Genomic DNA, 15,187 nt, shown 5'->3' on the forward strand with positions numbered 1-15,187 from the left:
AAATATAAAAAGGTAAGCACAGCCTGTTGTATTATAAATACCAAATGTGCATATTGGGCTTTCCAAATTAATCTGTTTGCTGAGTTACACGTATTTTCACATTAAATTTGTCGGTGTCTGGTTTTTGGCGCAAGATACTAACAACATAAGTTGAGGCTGAATTCCAGTGTGTTAAGATAAACTGCTTCTACCAAGAATACTAAGAATACACTACATTGAGCTAGTTGCAGTTGAACTGCTTCTACCAAGAATACTAATAATATACTACGTTGAGCTAGTTGCAGCCCACTTTACCTTCCACTTTTAACTTTGTCTAAGACTGGCTTCTGTAGCAATAATACATTAGAATCTCTTTTGGAGATGCGGTCATAAGTCCAGTACATTGAATAGAGGTTTTGAAGTTGGTTTATGGTGTCGGTTGAGTCTTCGTTGATGCGGTCATAAAATAAGTATAGAATTAAGGGAAAGCAGATGCTGGCTTACGGTGCGGTTAAGCGCTGGCAACGCGTAAAGCGAAACACGTCCGTAGGTTTTGGTTTATGATACGGCCGTGTTCTGGTGATGCGGCCGTAAGTGCAGCAGTGAGGGGTTGCTGAGTTCAGCACATTGAATAGAGGTTTGACGGTGATTTATGGTGTCGGTTTGTGCATCGAGGGCTGCGGTCATGAAATTAATAAGTAAACATTTTTACTTGGTATGAAATAAAAGTAAAGCAGACGCTGGCTTATGGTGTCGGTTTTGAGCATCGGGGACGTGCATCACTTTTACGATGCGACTTTGCCCCGTTGTGGCGGTCATAAGCGCAGTGAAAAGGGTACCTGGTGTATGGTTGTGCTTCGGAAGAGTTCTAACAGTTGAGCTCAGAGGTTTCTGTGTAACTTTCCGCCGATGAAAAGCGCTCTCTGTGGGTCTCACTGTTGGTGAAACGCGCTGTGTGTGGGAGGCGCGCTTTGGGTGTGTTTCTGTGTGTGAAGCGTGAACACAGTCACAGTGACGGTTGATGTGTGAATAGGAGGACATTAGTGCGAAGAAAATGCTTTAAGATCAAAGGTTGACGCCTAGTGTACCTGTGGAAATTAAGTTTGTTCATGGTGTGGCAACCCCCCTGGGTGCCGAGGTGGTGACTTGGGGATGTGAGAACCCCCGCATAGCTACAGAATAAATCACTGGAACGGCCGTGTAATCACAGGTTCACATTTATTCTGGAATAGAACAAGAAAATGCTTTCACATCTAAGGTTGAGTTCTATCATAGGTGAAATATAAAAAGGTTGAATTCCTCGCTTCAGTGGTTGAAATTGCTGTTTGCCTGTCCCCTGACGAGTGTGAAATTAAATAAAGAGGGAATTTGGAGCCACATAGAGATAGACGGGCAGAATTGGGTGTATTACTCTGTGGTGTAATAAAAAAGAAAAAGAAAAAGAGGAGTCAAAGCAGTAAGAGGTGAGTAGTGGTGTGAAATATGTTGGGTTTTAAATCTGACGTAGAGAAAGGTGAAATGGAGGGAGAGTGGAGAATTATTGAGAAGCAGAGAGAGGAGTGTGTTGGGAGACTGGCATGCAGTCTGCACTGAAAAGCTGGGCGTGTTGCCTGCTGGTCTATTTAACAGTGATGAAAATGATATTAAATAAATCTCTTAGTGTGTTAATACAGGTGGCTACGGGCCTGGACCAACTGCCCCCACAAGCACAGCGGCTGAAGCAAAAGTATAGTAGTGGTAACCACACCCAGCAAGAATCAGCAGCTGTGGAAAAGACAGCAGCGAGGAGAGAATTAGAGGAGAAATTAAGAGAAGTTTTAACACATAAAATTGGGGCCAACAGACTTGTGGAGGTTGGGAAGGCATCCGGAGCATCACAACAAAAGGTGAAACAAAAACACACACAAGCAGAGAAATGTAAGAGAAAGGCTCCTTGTAAGGTAATGCCTTGTTTGGAAAAAAAAAAAAAAGTTAAAAATAACCCGCTTACAAATGCACACACACGCAATGAAGAAACACCTTACGCTCATGAACACGTAAAGATTTTCCGGCAGGATTGAAGCAGGGAAATTTAACATACACATATTGTTTTTAATGATGAAGTTTATCTATTATTAACAAATAAACCCTCTGGGTTGCAGGACAGCAATTTAACCTCAAAGAAAAAAGAGACTGGTCTGACCAACCAGTGATGGAACAACAAATTTAGTGGTTAAGAGTCAAATTGTGACATGTTTTCTGCTGATTGAACAACACAAGTGATTACTGACGGAAAGAAATTTCTCTTATGTGAGTTTAAACATGATCTTAAGAATTTGAACATGTGCATGTTGTCCTGTCAACTTGGTGGGTTATGAGTTGATTATATCGTGAGAAAGGAAAAAAAAGGGGGGGGGAGAAGGCTGACACAGGGCCTGTCCCGGTGTTTCTCCCCTCTCTTTGTAACACAGCCAACACAACATCATTTTCCTGTTCGTTTGTTTTTGTTTTGTTTTGTTTTTTGTTCTTTCTCTTTATGTTTAATTACAGGCTGCTTTGCCAGCCCTGGAAGCCGAGGATGACCTGGACTCCTGCTCTCCCCTCTACCATCTTCGACGTGACCCTGACCAAATGCCGCAGCAGCTAGACACACCACAACAACCTGAAAATGTCAACAATGCTGCAGGAAAGCAATCTCATGCAGCAGAGACGGAGAGCGTTAAAAAACCAAGGCCCGTTTCACTACACGGGGGAAAATTCTCAGACAGCTTCAGCTGACAGAGCTGTGACGAGACGCCCGCCAAGCCCGAATGAAAAGTAAGGCCGAGCAAAGGAATGCTGACCTTAACAACTCTACCTTAACACGGTGCAGGACAGTGATGGACCAACACGGATGATCGGGCAGCAAAAAGGGCGTGACCGAGACAGGAGGAGCAACTGAGGTCAGAAGGCACCTCAGAATGAACAAAAACACAGAAGAAGATGCAGGTTTCACCTGCGGTGAGCATGGACACTGGAGAAAGGACTGCCCCAATTGGGGTCAGAACCAGGATGGACAGAACTTTGAGCAGCAGCAGCAGCAATGGTCGCAAACAGACTGAAAAGGAGGAGGGCAGGACCCCAGGGCACGCTTCAGGCCGTGGTTTACCCAAGACACCAGAACAAGGAAGTGATGAACACACACACACACGTCTACACACACACGTCTACACACACACCGATTCAGAATGAAGTGAAATACACACATGAACACATGTGCACTTGTTGATTGAGTGAGAAATGACACACACACACACACACACCTAAATTGAAATGCTGAGTCACTGAGAAGTGATGCACACACATATACATGCACACGCTTGTGCAATGAAGAGTGATGCACACGCACACACACACACACACACGCTGATGCAATGAAGAATACTTTGCTAACAAATTCTTATGCTGATATGCAAAATGCTGCACACAAACATCCCAATACATAATTTTTATGAGGAGCCATTGATTACTTAGAATGTGTTTTATGACACCCAGAGGACATTTATGTAGATTTAAGGAATAAGGTCTAAAACAGTTTGGTTATGAAAACAGTGTCTGTGCGTGGTGTCTGTTTATGGCTCAAGGCCTTGATTGAATTGTTTATTGTGCTTCACATAGCCCTGGGGAGGAACAGTGGCACAGAGTGAAAATGATGAATTAATAGAGTAAGTTTTAGGTCGGAGTACCGCATTTTCTGTGATTGAGATTTAATTCAAGGAGGAACGAAAGGTGTTGTGGCACCTGAGGTTCTTGTTCCCACACAATATTGTCCCAGGAGAAGCAAAACATTTTCTGTGAATTTCTGGTTGATTTTTGGGTTTTTGCTTAGCGCTAGCTTGATTTTATCAGTGAGCTTTGGGTTGTGTTCTTTCTCTAAGAGAGAGACATGTCCCGTTCTCTAAGAATATCAGAATAATATTAAGAATATCATTCCTACTTCAGAGGAATGATATTATCCTACCACAGGTAAGGGAGATGAAGTAGGATGTGTAAATTTGAATTGTGTTTGTGGTCATCTTCAACTGTTTTAATAATACTGCACTGTTATACCTAAACAGGCTGTTTGCAACCTGGAACAACTGCTGGTGACCACAGAGGAGATGGTTGCAAGAACAAGACTGTCTGTCGGGAACTGTTTTTATCATTTAATATTTCAAAACTCAGACTAATGGTGTCAAAGTCTGAACTTATTCATGCTTTTATTTCTTCCCGTTTAGACTACTGTAATAGTCTTTTTACTTGTTTTAACAAATCATCCTTAAATCATCTTCAGACTGTGCAGAATGCTGCAGCACGTCTCTTAATCAAGCACCAAGAGAAGGTCTCATATTACTCCAGTTTTAGCCTCATTTCACTGGTTGCCTGTAAGTTTTAGGTTTAATTTTAAAATTTTAGTTCTAACCTTTAGGGCCGTACATGGTCAAGCTCCCCAATATTTATCTGACCTGCTGAAATCGCATTCATCTTCCCGAGCTTTAAGGTCATTAGATCAGAGACTGCTGGTGGTACCGCGCACTCGTTTTAAAACTCGTGGTGATTGGGCCTTTCAGACAAGGCAAGGCAAGGCAAGTTTATTTGTATAGCACAATTCAACAACAAGGTGATTCAAAGTGCTTATAGACAGTGGTACTACGGTTGTGGAATTCTCTTCCACTGTCTCTACGCTGTACAAACTCCATTGGTTCTTTTAAAAACAGCTGAAGACATTTTTATATAGAAAAGCTTTTGATTAATTTGTTCTTACGTTGTTGATTTTTTTATAGAGGAGGCAGCAGCATGAAGAGGGTGAAATGGCAATCTACAAATTCCAGGTAGGCCTACATGTGGCTGTGTCTTTTATATAAACAGAGAACACTATTTATTACTTTATTATTATTTTTGTCTATTTGTACAAATATTTCTAATATCAAACTCACAATCCCTATTCATGGTTTATGCATTGCACAGACAATAACACTCAAAGGTGGCAAAAGATGGTGTTACTTCCACTAAACTTAAAAAAGTAATGGATGCAACAATCTAATCCACTGTGAAAAATCTCAAAGCAAGATTCAGTAGTCTCCTAGGCAAGTGTATTAAATACATGTAGATAAGAAATGTTGTTATTATTGTTAACAGGATTGTTATGTTGTTATTTTCATTTACTAAAATGTATTCGTTCTGACAACAGAGAGTGCTTCTGAGTCAGCCACAACCAAAGCTGTCACTTGCTTCAACATTTTCAATCATGATAGCTGCCCAGAGAACCAAGAGATTTAGTGGACCATGGTGCTGATGACCTTGCATTTCTCTTGGATCACTTCTCCACAGTCAAGAAAAGGTAGCTGGTGGATTACTACAATATCATGTGTGCTGGTTGTAGATATTTTGTTCATGTGAACACTGATTAGCTGTGTAATCCACATCATTTTCAGAAATGGTGTAAACACAGAGCTTGCAAAAGAAGAGTTTATAAGTTTGAAGCTGTTAATTGCCAGGATCTTTTGGGAGCGCATGTTGAGCAGAGAGCCGTACTGCTCAGAGTACAAGGTCAGTTTTTGTTGGTGTTCTTTCCTAAGATTGTGTGAGTTTTGCTGTGTAACACACTGCTTAAATAAATCTCTTGAATTTATTTTTCTCTCTGATCCTGCATCTTGTAAACATTATGCTGGCCCTACCTGTCTCAGCTTTGGTATGTGAAAGAGGGTTCTCTGCACAGAAGAATTAAATCAGACACAAGAATATCCCTTCATTCAGAGACAGTGGATGACCTGATAAGAATAAGTGTGGAGGGGCCAAGTCTGAAAGATTTTGAAGCTAGAGAGAGTGTGGCAAGCTGGTTCACCCAAGGCGAAAGATCAAGAAGGCCAAATTACAGGAGTTGGCCATCTGAGGGGCATGTGACTGCAATGGAAGACAGTCCATAAGATATCAAGCTGTTCAGATATTGACATGTTCAGTGTGAAGCCTTTGACACTTTGAGGGACTTTTGATTTTTTTTTTTTTTTTCAATTGAATATATCTTGAGATGTTTTAAGTTTAAATTTCAGCTCAGTGAAGCACTTTAAGCACAAGCACATTTAAAGTTATCTTTCTTGTAGAACTTTGCTACAAATAAAGAGCTTTGTGTTGAAAGGTTGTTAGTTAATCATTTACAAATCAATATTGTCTGTATGGACAGCAAATTTTCTCATCTCGACCTCCTTCTCCGGTGCCAGCTGTGCAAGTCAAGGACACGATGGTTGCTCCGCGGCCCTCCCCCAGGGAGCCGGAATGGGTGTGGGCTACTGCTGGGCACCAGGCACTTCCACCCTGTCATGGTCTCCGTGGCAGGCCATGGCAATGTGGGGAATGTTAACACAATAAATCCCAGTGCGTTCCCTCAACTCCTGTGTCGTGTCTTCTGCCAAAAGTCCGTGTTTTGTGCTCTCCACTTCTTTGTTTCCACACGCCAGTGAGAGTGGTGGCGGTGTCGGCCAGGACCGGATCTGAGCTGCCAGACTCGCAATCCACTACATCCAGCGTCATAACATAACAAAAATAACCCCAAAAACAGTCCTATTGAGCTCAATATTTCAGTTGTCCTTTTTTGGTCATTATTCAGGTCAGGATTCCTTATTAGTCCAGTTCTTTTTTTCCCTTGGTTTTGTGATTTGTGTGTTACCACTTTGATGCCTCTCTTAAGGGAGAAGAATGAGTTCTTCAGCAACAGTTCAGTCTGGGCACAGGTGATTAGGAAAAGACCTTCAGAATTTTTTGACATTTGGAAGATGTTTTTTGGAACTATTAACAATGGGGAAGTTGACGAAGTGGAGATAGAGTGAGGTAATGAAAACTATGTAACTAAATTTGGGAATGTACGCAGTAACCTGTACTGTTTTTGGTTTTTTTGTTTGTTTGTTTTTTGAGTGTCTTGTGTTTTTATTGCTTTTATCCTGCCATATGTGCCATAGAATGTATATGAATACAAAATCCAATGAAAAAGGTTTTTGTTTTTTTTAAAGCTACACTTTAGCTGTTTGACGTGGCTCATGGACCAAGTAGCCATCCATTTTACCAGAATCCTTGAATCTCTCCCTTCCTAATTATGTGACTCCCTCTATTCAGTGGCCAGGGTTCCTATGGGTCATTCAGTGGGTTGTTCAGCAGGTTGTAAAAGTGGGCCCATTAATTTCTTATGGCGGTCATGCTGAACCGGAAACACCACAGATGTAACAAAGTTGAGTGAAACACTCAAAATTCAACGAAAGAGGTGCTCATCACTTTTATATGTTCAAGTGCACAGTGTGGAGGATGTCGTAAGGCTTTGAGGCAATCGGATATAAAACACAATAATTATGAGTTTTGTTAATTTGTAAATCAGTCAGATTTGACCCTAAAATTGTTTCTTTACAGACCTTTACAGTAATGTCATTACTTGTGAATCAAAAAATTGCAAAATCCTGAAAACATAACAAAGCTATGTGGCATGCTGTACCAGCTAGTGTACCAAAGTTTGGTAGAAGATGCTAACAGGAAGTTTCACATTAGACATGAAAACCAAAGACGTGTTTGTGTGCGATGTGTGCTTAAACCACAACTTGTTCCATTCACACTATCTCTGCTTCAGGTGTTTATTTTGATCTACGATGAAACAATACAACACAGATCTACTGATAGAATGTAAGAGAAAGAGATGTGGTTAAAGTACACAGCAAAATCTCCAGTGTTAAATTAACACTAGAGAGTGTCTATATGGGTACACACCTCTGAGTGTTAAATACAACGCTGTTGAGTGTTAAATTAACACTTTTGACAGTGTTATATGTTTAAAAGTAACCTAGTCAGTTTTGAAGATTAACAATGGCTAACACTGAGCAGTGCTGATTTTCTAACACTGGAATATTTCTAACATTTCGAGTTATTTTCAAATAACACCACAGTAAAATGAGGCAAAATGCTGTAAATTCACAAAAATGCCTTTTAGTAATACAAGATCAGCCTGTCATCTAGCAACATGTAGGATCCCCTGTTTTTCATGTATAAAAACTCTTTCATCTTTTTGTTTCAAAGATAAAAAATAAAGGTTTAGTAATATTATAGAAGATACATACATGTATATGTGTATATATGGGGAAGAAAAGCATGCATTTGTAGATACATCTGTAGAGACAATAGTAGAATAGTGATACTGAAGATCTGTATCCCATTCTGCAACAATAAAACTTATAACAAAAAACAAATTTCTTAAAAGTTATTAATTTTCAGTTTACAAGTTAGATTCAACCAAATAAGTATTTGGGATAAAGTTTAAGAGGTTTTTTTTTTAGTTCTTTTTACAAATTATTTAGATTATTTTATTAGAGCTAGTGAAAGAAAATATACTTTAGAGCCTACTAATAAACAAAGGGTGTAACAAATAACACAATATCTAATATCTTAATCATTTATTAATGAAGGAGAACATTATGGAAAATTTTTAAATAAAATTTGGATAAAGTGTGGTGTTACTTGTTAAAATGAATTAAAATTTTAAAAAAAACATATGTTTGAAAAAAATAAGCACTCATTCTGTCACTGTAACCGGAAGGTCGCCGGTTCGATCCCTGGGCTCTCTGTCCTGGTCGTTGTATCCCTGGGGAAGACACTTTACCCTACTTGCCTACTGGTGTTGGCCAGAGGAGCCGATGGCGCGATATGGCAGCCTCGCTTCTGTCAGTCTGCCCCAGGGCAGCTGTGGCTACAACTGTAGCTTGCCTCCACCAGTGTGTGAATGTGAGAGTGAATGAATAGTGGTATTGTAAAGCGCTTTGGGTGCCTTGAAAAGCGCTATATAAATCCAATCCATTACTGTATGCATTTTGAAATGGACCACACAGCTGTCCAAAACAAGATAAGAAATGCCACTGCACTGCTCCAGAGCTTACCATTTATTTGCTTGGAATAGTTCGGCACAGTCTGGACTGTCTGCTCAAATCAGTTACAGTGCTACTCTGCACAGCCAGCAACCAGCAGCTAGCCAGTTTTCCATGTATTAGAACCAGCTGAGCATGCTGTGGCAGAGCATAATCTGCTCTGGACATAGCATAATCTGCACTGTCATTGCTCAATATTCTTTCCATGACCTCTAGTCCATAACATTTGGCCCATGTGGCTATCTGATAACTGCTAATAGCTAATGTTAATGTTGCCGCCAGGTTGACATTCATGTTAACTGTTTAATACTTCAGTGTTGTTGAAACAGAAGCTTTACAGGAACATTAACTGTTATGAACATTAACTATTTCAGCTGTTAGTGAGGAGAGGAGCTGTGTGTCTCTCTACAACGGTGACAAACGGTGGAGGTGGCAAAAGATTACACTGTTTGTTGCAAATGAATATTGTACATTGATAGTATTGATTAATACACGAGCACTGATTTTCGTGAAAACTCTAATGTCACAGTATGACAACACTTTCAGACCATGTCCACAGCAAATTTTGTGAGTAATTACCAATAACAAAACAAAATTTGAAAAAACCCACCCATACATCTTAACTACATAACCACCTCAAGGTCAGGGCTGGATCCTCTCCCAGCTGATTTTCCTGAGTTGGGTTTATTTCATTTGATATTTCCTATCGTGCTAACATTTGTGTTTGTTGCAAATGAATATTGTAAATTGATGGTAATATCCTAATACATGTCCACAACAATAAACATTATTCATCCTTGTTACCCATTTTAGTTGTTTAAATTGCTAAATTTTAGAGTAATTACCAATAACAAAACAAAATTTAGAAAAAAAACCAAACCCATCCATACAACTACTTAACCACTTCAGGGTCAGAGCTGGATCATTTCCCAGCTGATTTTCCTCAGTTGGTTTTATTTCATTTGTTATTTGCAATCACTCTAGATAACATCAGTGCCAAAGTTACCTGCGGAGGAAAATAAACAAAAAGTGTATTGTGCTTTGGATGAAGCTATGTTGTTTAAAAAAACACATTTTTCAAAGCAAAGTTTTAGATACTTCACTTACCTTCATTAACAGTTGTCGGTCTTGCTTTCTTACAAAAATGTTCTATAACCAGAATCAGAACCACAAACAGCATGATGACATTGGTTACCAAAGGTACTGTCAAGGTTGTAACAGAACCTAGAATGCAAAAGCAAATGTCAAACAATATTGAATATCATGACAAATTCCAAAATACTAAAATGCTTTCAAATAGTTCCATTTGCCATCCATTTCTTCAACATACAGTAACATCTGAAGTCACAGGAGATGTGTACTAACTTTTTCCCACAAGAATTCACAGGCGACAACCAAAACCATATGGTAAATTATTTATTTTACTGCATATAAATTCAAATCCAATTTCCCTTTGAAAGAAAATATGTAGTGTTGTCTCAGAAAATCTTATGTTTAAATACTCTACCACTGCAGGCTGCCAGGGGAATAACAGTTTCATCTCTGCTGACATTATTCCAAACTTGGCACATAAGGTTTCCAGTCAGCTTTCCATCTAAGATGATGGTAACATTTGGAAACTCGGCTGTCCATATGGTTAGGGACTGGTTGTGGTCATTGCTTTGTATAAATATCTGACCATCCAAACTCAAAATTAATTGTACTCCATCTCCCTCAGAGAAGCAGCTGATCTTCATCTGTTCTGGTGACAAACACATCTGAGACAGTGTTGGCTTTGACACTGGAGCTGGAAGACATGTAATCATATCATGTAAGCAGTGTAGAAGACAAATAAAATATAGTATAAGTTAATTTGCACTGTATTTTTTAAGTCACAAAAAAGGTTTCTAGGGAAATATCACCAAGTATTAAGAGAAATATACATTTAATTTGTCCCACATTTGGGGCAATATTTTTTTAAACAGCAATTTGACTAATAATAATAATAATAATAATAATAATAATAGATGAATAACATTCAAGGGTTACAATTTTGGATTTCCAGGTTTAATTTAGTTATATGTATACAGCATCAAATCACAACAGCAGTTGCCTCAAGGTGCTTTATATTGTAAGGTAAAGACTTTAATATAATAATGCAAAGAGATGTTTCAGTTTCAGATATTTCAGTGCCATAAGGGTTTTGTCATGCTCCTGGGGCCTTGACCCCCTGAGCAGGGGTTGGGACGTGCATCTGTAACCGGAAGGTCGCCGGCTCGATCCCCGGGCTCTCTGTCCTGGTCGTTGTGTCCTTGGGCAAGACACTTTACCCTACTTGCCTACTGGTGTTGGCCAGAGGGGCCGATAGCGCGATATGGCAGCCTCGCTTCTGTCAGTCTGCCCCAGGGCAGCTGTGGCTACAACTGTAGCTTGCCTCCACCAGTGTGTGAATGTGAGAGTGAAAGAACTGTAAAGCGCTTTGGGTGCTTTGAAAAGTGCTATATAAATCCAATCCATTATTATTATTCAAATTTTGATTTAGTATTCAGATTTTCTCTCAAATATTTGTTTTACTGTACATTGCATGTACATTTACATTACTTTTTAAATTTGCACAGTAAAGTATAAAGCAGTAAAATATTTTTTGCTTTTGCAGATTTGAAGATTAAAGCAATGAGGTTTTTTATGGAATTAACATTTAATTTAGTCTCATTTATATGTATATATGTAATATCCAATAAAAAAACAACTATACAATTAATGTACTTGGTTTACAACATCTGGTTTTTTAAAACTCCTTTTAATAAAACACAGCCATTCATATAAATCAATAATAACGATTAGCTTGAGTTTGAAGCAAACAACCGAATAAAATAAAAACTTACCATATATTTTTAGACATACATTCGCTTTTTTCAGTAACTTTCCTTTAGAGTCATGTTCTTCCAACTGGTAATATCCAGAGTGTTTCTTCATGGCTTTACCCAGTTTCAGTGTTCCATTATTTATGCCATTTGGTTGATTTACATATTCATGATTTAAAATCATAGCCCCATTATTGTGAGTTTTTACAACCCAGTTTTTGTTATCCTTCATAACTCCCATTGTAGTATCAATTTTATGTGACAGATGAAAAATTAGCGACTGACCTACGGCTCCAAAACAATAATGGGTTCCAGGAAATTCTGAGAAAATGCATTCAACTGACCCTAAAAGAAACAAGAAATAAACACAAAACATTTTTATGTAAAATATGGAATAAAATGAAACAGATTCTATAAACAAAACTGAAATTTACAAATTCAATCAACATTTTCTGTATTGAAAACAGTACAATATACTATAAAATCAAATACCTTTTGCCAGGGCTGTTGTTGCCAGAATTGTGATGCTGATGTAAATGAAAATCATTGTTTCTGTAACACAGAGGTGAACATTTGGAATCATGTCACATTTTTTTTGGAAGGTATGCCTGCCCTAGTTTATTCTACGGATTCTACTTCTACTTATTCTATTGATCACTTTGAGAATAAAGTCAAAATTTCTAGATAAAAGAAATTTTGAGAAAAAAAACATTTAATGTGGAGATTAAGACAAACCTATACCCCCTATACCCTCTATAAAATGCCTTGTGTAGATGAGTTAGTAAAATCATACTTCATAATCTGTTTTCTGCACACTAAAAATTTATCACATAAACACAGTGTGGTGATAAGTATAAAGGATGTAAAAAGATGACAGAAAAAGGAAAAAACACATAAATGTTGAAGAGTTGAACGAATGTATACAAAATGAATACATTGTATGGACAGATGCAGGAATATCAATGACTGCAACCTCGTGCAATGAAGAGGATGTACGTTGTATCACAATACACTATAAGACGGCTGATCAATTTGTTTCACTAATTCATCTGCACAAGGCATTTTGTAGAATGTTTATAGCAGTCATGGCATTTTGTCCTGAAACACCTGTAATCACCAAATTTGACTTTTTTTCTCAAAATAGAATTTCAACTTTGATCTTGAAATTCAACTTTATTCTCAAAATGATCAATAATATTAGTTTATTCTTAACACAGCCCTAATTGTTCTTTGTATTATTTAAACATTTTCCACACTGCATAAAAGGTTGATTTCACAAATTAAAAGTTATACAGTCTCTATGAAATAGTATACATGGATTATTATTTATAATTTAATTAAATAAATTTTTACAGATTTTTAGTTGGTTTTAATCAATATCAGCCTGCATGGATTAAAATTATAAGCTTTCACTCACCGCATTCAAAAGGGGATGTTTTCTATATGGCAGTGTAAGACTGCACTGTGAATGTTTTACAAGCAGAAGGCTGGTTTATGGTCATTACAGATGGGCGGATCAATCTAAATATCAATAGTATTGATACCAATGCTGGTATTGGTATTGGATTGATAGTAGCATGATAGAATCAATACTTTGTTTCTATCCTCTAAGTTCAGTATGTTGCCAACCTAACTGCGTAAATTATTTATGGGGAAATACAAAGAAATATACCTAAAAGATCCACTATGAAAAATGTGTAAACCTCGTTGTACTGAATGTGACCTCAATTTGATTTATAGCCTACAGCACATTTAAACAGCAGAAGAGTTGTTTAGAAATAGGCACATTTATATTTTAGGTTTCCACAAAACCCAGTTTCAAAAGTATAACCAATTATTGTGAATAGTAAAAGTCACTGTGATTTAGTGATCATTAAAATGTGTTCAGAATTTGCTAATCGATCAAGAATCAAGTCATAGGTCATAACACACTGCTCTCCTCTACATTAACTTTCTTTATAAGTTAAAAGTGTTGTTTTTTGCATTGTGTGGGGAATACTGGCCCCACATTTAGTTGGTATCTGATCGATACCAAAATTTAAAATATTGCACAGCACTGATGGTTATCCTCCTTTCTTCTTCTCTGATAAGACTTAAGGAAGGAGCTTTTGCACTGGTTCCCACAACTGTACAGTACAAATTGGTCATACATGCTTTAGTTTTTAGCCCCTTTTGATCATGTTTGTGGTGCTGGTGTTTTCTGTCTTTATCAGACCAAAAATATGGCTTCACATTTGGTTAATTATACTAACAGGGTTTTCAAAAGTTTTATGTTCCTTTTGTTTTGTTTATTTGTTCTGTTTTTGTTGTTGGAGTTTGTTTGTTTTTTATCTATTCGTTTTTTTGTCTGCGGTCAGGGGCCCCGATATTGTTCTAAGCCAGGTAGCTTTAACTAGTAGTTCAACAATTCAGGTCCTTAAGAGAAACAAGATATAGACGGTTATTGTGACAATCTTGATCTAAGAACAACACAAACATATAAATTATTTGACTTTTTGTGAATGCTGTATTTTTATGCGTGAAATTATTTTTAGCTTTCACACAATATAAAAGGATCCAGAAAGCTACAGTTTTATTTTATTTTATAGATATTTCTTTCATTTATTTATTTATTTTCACAAATTGTGATACTAGATTAGTGAAGTTATACAATGTTATGTATTTTCTTTGGTGACACTGGTGTATTTTTGTTTTACCTTTTAATTTTCATAAGGGCTGGCATTTCTGATGACCATATTGTCTCTAAAGAACAGCTTGCTTATTAATGCTATTATTGTGACCTTTATTTTATTAAAATCCCCTCTGGATTCAAAATGTTTGATAAAAATTGTGGAGTGTGGGCATTATAGTTTTCCTCTTCTACTCTAAAGGGCAGTGTGAGGGTTTGGGGCTTGCCAGCAAAAGACAAAAAAAACATCACTCACACAATTGTTCGTTTCTCACCGACAACAAAGGCAATAACAAATTAAGCCAAGCGTGAGACTGACAGTTAAAAACCACAGCTCTTTTTCTGTTTCCGTCACTGTCTCATCTGTAGCTTTTAATGTGAAACTCTCAGGGGAAACTTCTCTAACCTCTGGTGTAAAACCAGATAGACAGGACTTTTAAGAAGTACTTTGCATTTGACCTCACAAGAAAGCAAACATTTTTATTTAGTATTACTTTTAAATATATATCTTTTGGTCTTTTAACTGGCTTTATTGGATGGATACAGTGAAGATTGACAGGAAAGAGAGTGGGGAAGCCATGCGGCATAGGGCCGTGGGTTGGACTCGAACCCAGGCCGAGTCCAACCCACAGGCTGTGTGTGTCTCTGTCTATCTGTTACTCTGCTGTGACGGATACGTGTATGCTGCCTCTTTCCCAAAGTCAGATATAGGTTACACCTCCTGCAACACTTCATTGGATAAGCAGCTGAAAAAAATGGATGTCCTTTAGAACTCTTTATCAAAGAAAAAAAACAAGTTGTTAATG

The 15,187-nt window shown here is 37.8% G+C and overlaps 2 long non-coding RNA genes across 2 annotated transcripts; one reads left to right on the forward strand and one right to left on the reverse strand.

Moving 5' to 3' along the window:
* Positions 1 to 3,934: 3,934 nt before the first annotated feature.
* LOC120734114 lies at positions 3,935 to 7,658 on the forward strand. The gene is made up of 4 exons (XR_005695972.1): positions 3,935 to 4,808; positions 5,168 to 5,317; positions 5,412 to 5,526; positions 5,664 to 7,658. It is a non-coding gene; the product is annotated as an uncharacterized LOC120734114 (long non-coding RNA).
* Positions 7,659 to 8,731: 1,073 nt separating this feature from the next.
* LOC120734117 lies at positions 8,732 to 12,914 on the reverse strand. Its single transcript, XR_005695973.1, has 3 exons — positions 12,206 to 12,914; positions 11,735 to 12,058; positions 8,732 to 10,656 (listed from the first exon to the last, which is right to left on the reverse strand). It is a non-coding gene; the product is annotated as an uncharacterized LOC120734117 (long non-coding RNA).
* Between the last annotated feature and the right edge of the window lie 2,273 nt (positions 12,915 to 15,187).

Source organism: Simochromis diagramma, unplaced genomic scaffold, assembly GCF_900408965.1.
Source record: "Simochromis diagramma unplaced genomic scaffold, fSimDia1.1 OVJJ01000216.1, whole genome shotgun sequence".
Taxonomy (NCBI): Eukaryota; Metazoa; Chordata; class Actinopteri; order Cichliformes; family Cichlidae; genus Simochromis; species Simochromis diagramma.